Genomic DNA, 4,556 nt, shown 5'->3' on the forward strand with positions numbered 1-4,556 from the left:
TGACATGTAAATGTGGATGGAAAAGTTGTGAGGGTGGATGGGAAAGCTAAAAATATGGATGTATTCATATTTTTATGTATTCATATTCACATATGAATATGTGAATGTATATAAGTGATGTGAGAACTTATAATAAACAATTTGGATTGTTCATCTGAATCCGTGCATCAGATGCTGCAAGTATCTCCCAACAATTAAATGCTCATGACTGTGCCTACTTTTCCTCTTGTTCTCCTTGGTGACCTTCGATAAAGCCGATTTTTTTTTTTTTTTTTTGACGAGAGTAAAGTTCTCTAGTTGGAAAAACTTCATGAACATAGAATCATAGAATGGCCTGGATTGAAAAGGACCTTAAAAACCATCTAGTTTCACTCCCCTGCTGTGGGCAGAGTTGCCAACCACTAAACCAGGCTGGCCAGAGCCACATCCAGCCTCTCCTTGAATGCCTCCAGGCATGGGGCATCCACAACCTCTCTGGGCAACCTGTTCCAGTGCATCATCACCTTCTGAATGAAAAACTTCCTTCTAATATCTAACCTAAATCTCCCCATAATTTAAAACCATTCTCCCTTGTCCTATCATTATCCACCCTCCTATTCTCCCTCCTGTTTATATGCTCCCTTCAAATACTGGAAGGCCACAATGAGGTCTCCCCGAAGACTTCTCTTCTCCAAGCTAAACAAGCCCAGTTCCCTCAACCCTTCTCCATAGGAGAGGTGCTCCAGCCCTCTGATCACCTAGCGTCCCTCCTCTGAACCCTTTCCAAGAGCTCTGCATCTTTCTTGTGCTGGAGGCCCCAGGTCTGGATGCAGTACTCCAGATGGGGCCTCACAAGGGCAGAGTAGAGGGAGACAACCACCTCCCTCTCCCTGCTGGCCACCTCTCTTCTGATGTATATTATTGGCCTTCCAAGCTACAAGAGCACACTGCTGGTTAAGTTTTTCATTCACCAGGACCTCCAGGTGCTTCTCGGTAGGGCTACTGTCAAAGAGTTTTTCTTCCAGTCTGTATACATATCTGGGATTACTCCAACCCATGCACAAAATCTTGTATTTTGCTATGTTCAACCTCATTAAGTTCGTACAGCTCCACTTTTTGAATTTGTCGCGATCCCTCTGGATGGCATCCCTTCCTAATTTGTCAGCTGCACCACTCAGCTTGGTGTCATCACAGACCTGCTGAGGGTGCACACAAGCCCATCTGTGATGTCATTGGTGAAGATGTTGAAAGAGCATTGGTCCCAAGACAGACCCGTGGGGGACACCGCTCATCACCAGCCTCCACCTGGATACAGTGCCATTCAACACAACCCTATATCTAAGGCCTTCTAACCAGTTCCTTATCCACTGAATAGTCCACTCCTCAAATCCATATCTTTCCAATTTAAAGATAAGGATGTGGTGAGAACCATGTCAGAGGCCTTGTACGTGTCCAGGTTGATTACATCAATCACCTTCCCTTTGTCCACCCCAACATGGAGTGATGTTGCCACAACTTTTCAAATATGATGGAGAACAGCTCAGCAACCACATCAGCCAACTGCTTTAGGACCCTGGGACGCATGTCATCTGGTTCCATAGACTTGTATAAATTCAGCTTCATGAGATGTTTCTAGCAATGACTTAGCTATTTACAGACAAAAAAAGTGCTTCCTTTCTCTCTCCTTTCGCTGTTCCACTTTGGTAGTACAAGAAAGAATCCACTCTTGTGTACTCTTTTTGAAATCTACATGTACAAGAACACTTTGGAGGTCATAGCCTTCTGAGAAAAAATGTTAGGCACGGGGGGCCTACCTGATTTTTTACAGATACCTCATATTAATATGTTCAGAAACTTTATAGTTAATTTTTTTTCTTTATTCTTGAGTATGGGCAAACCCAGCCCAGCAGTAATTTTTGAACCCTCCCTTCCCCCCCAGTGAACAGCCAATGGATATATGCAGGTAAGATGTGAAAGACAAGTGAAAGGAACACAACATGTCATAACCATATCCATTGTATTGTACAGGTGATTTCAAATGCTGCAGTTATGATCAGCTATGCAGCAGAGGCTCACACTGAGGAACTGTTGAGGGGCTGAACTGCAGCAAAAAAAAAAAAAACAAAAAACAAAAAACAAAAAACAAAAACATGACAAATGAGCTCCAAGAAGCTGAGGGAGAGTGAGGTAGCCCACTGAGCTGCCCTCCTGGCAGCACAGCGGGTCTGACATGGGTGGGTGGAGCAAGGAGTGTCAGCAGTTCACCTCCCCCACAGTGTGTACAGAAAAGGGACCCAGGGAACACAGCAACACAGCTTTCATTTGGCTTGTAAGGTGAAAGGGTTGCTGTATTAAATCTCTGCAAAAGTTCTCATATAGCAGTGTTTCTACTGTATTAAGGCCTGACTCTGCTCCACAGCTTCATTAAGTCTTTTCTCCTCTTTTATTTACAATTCCTATGATGAAGATCTGCTCGTTGCGGTCCTTGTTCTTACTGGTTAGCATTACTTTCCATGCTGTATTGACTCCAACAGTGCACACCTGTGCCTTTTAAAGAGATAATCCCTTGTAGGAGTGGAAAACAAAGACAGAAAGCAGACATCTCAAACCCAGTTCTGCTAATTCAGTGTTAATTTGCTGGACCAAAACTGGAAAGTACACCTAATAAATAAATATTTATCACAAAGAATGTTCAGTAAGATGTGGTTAAACCGGAAGACACGATGAAGTAAGGAAAGAAGATTTAGTAGCAGAGACTAGTGAAGAAATGAAAGCTTTTGAAAACAATGGAACAATGCTGTATGAACTGTGAGATTATTATATAAGAAACAAACTTGTAAGAATAGTAAAGAAATTCAAAATAATTCAGTAAGAAAACAGAGGTAAGCATTGGCAACTACTAATATTTGTCAGCTTATGAAGCCAGGTAAGAAAAAATGTTGAAAAGGAGGTGAGAAAGCAAAAGCAGCATAAGCAAGAATAAAACAAGATGATGAAAGAACAGATTGGATGTATTATAGGATATCAGACATTCCTCAGCTGATCTATGGACTGAAAAGTAATTCACTTGTTCACTTGCCACTAATTAGTGGCAAGGACACAGCATGGTTCCTATTGTAGATTTTTAATGGGATTAAATATGATAAGTTGGAAAAATTTGGTGCTCAAAGCTTATTCAGGGGCACCCATCTGAAACATAACCTGCTTGGCAACTTTTTTATATTGCAGCATCCTTGCAGTATTCCCTATCAGCATTGGGAACCAACCAGTGGCTCTTACCTGATGTATTACATCAGTGGGAAAGAACTAATATAAAAGATAACCAGTTAATTGTAGATGCATTCATTAATTTTACAATCTAGTTAATTTTACCTATGATTCTGTTAATAACTACGCTACAGCTTTTGCCCTAACAATATGCAATGTTTCAGTATATACCATATATCCAGTCATTGTGCTGGGACTGAATCGCAATGGGAATATACTCTACTCATTAGAACATAGAGTATGGGTTTAACAAAATGGAAACAAGTGGCAAACTGTTGATGTTAGTGCATGTGGTGTACAGGAATATCAAAGACATATTTTTGAGAGTAATGCCATCAAAGCTCAAGGCATTTATCTTGACACCTAGCAAAACATTTGCCATTTTGAGATATATCCCAATGAAACAGTGCTTATCAATGTTGGAAAAGGATGTGTCTGTATGAGAATATCTTGTAATTTTATACTCAGAGGTAATATTACAAGCAATCACTCCAATATTTGTGTTTGTAGCTTTACTAGCATTATGTGGTGTTACTTTCTCAGTTCCAGTTACTTCACATCAGTTGTTACAATCCAATTACATATTAAGTCAAGATTTACCACCTGCTCCAATGAGTCTTGCTTTAGTAAAGAAATTACTGCAACATGATGACCTATGCCAACTACTAGAATGTATCTGAAATAATGGACAAAAAAACAACCAGTCATGGAGTTAACTAGACAAATCTATGCCTGTGACAGGGAAGGGGCAGTAGGCCCCTGCCTCCCCCCCCCCACCCACCAAATGGGAAGGAAAAGGGAAAAGGGGGTAAAGTGAGTTCTGTTAAGTGCATTAGCAGCACTCATGTTTTTAATCTTGTTTACTGCATTGCTTTATCCTACTAATTTGAAGTGCTGAATGTCTGACCACTGTATAAATCAGATTTAGAATTTGTACATGTATCTTTTCCTTTTCTCATTCCTCTCAATACTTTTCTCCTTAGTACCACCAATGAGACACTGTTAACAAGCTGAGCCACGGAACTATTTTTGGCTCAAAACTTTTTTCAGTTTCACCCATTTGATTCATAACCTGGTTGGCAAGCTTTTGGGTTTAATGGTTACCATGATTACAATGGCAAGAGAAACATGTGCAGCTGGGCTATCAGGAGAAACTCTTTTTGGCTGTTGCTCCTTCTGGACATTCAAGTTGACTTACTGGGGCTGTCTTGTGGAAGTGGATCACCATACAGTCAATATGCATACATAGCAGCCCACCAGCTGACAATTGTATGATGAACTGCTGGTTACCCAATGGGAGGGACATGTAC

General features: G+C 40.9%; 1 pseudogene; it reads left to right on the forward strand.

Moving 5' to 3' along the window:
* Nucleotides 1-2,209: 2,209 nt before the first annotated feature.
* Nucleotides 2,210-3,962, forward strand: LOC149918361 (uncharacterized; annotated as a pseudogene).
* The last annotated feature ends 594 nt before the right edge of the window (nucleotides 3,963-4,556 follow it).

Source organism: Phasianus colchicus, chromosome 3 (genome assembly GCF_987193195.1).
Source record: "Phasianus colchicus chromosome 3, bPhaCol1.hap1.1, whole genome shotgun sequence".
In the NCBI taxonomy this organism is placed as follows: domain Eukaryota; kingdom Metazoa; phylum Chordata; class Aves; order Galliformes; family Phasianidae; genus Phasianus; species Phasianus colchicus.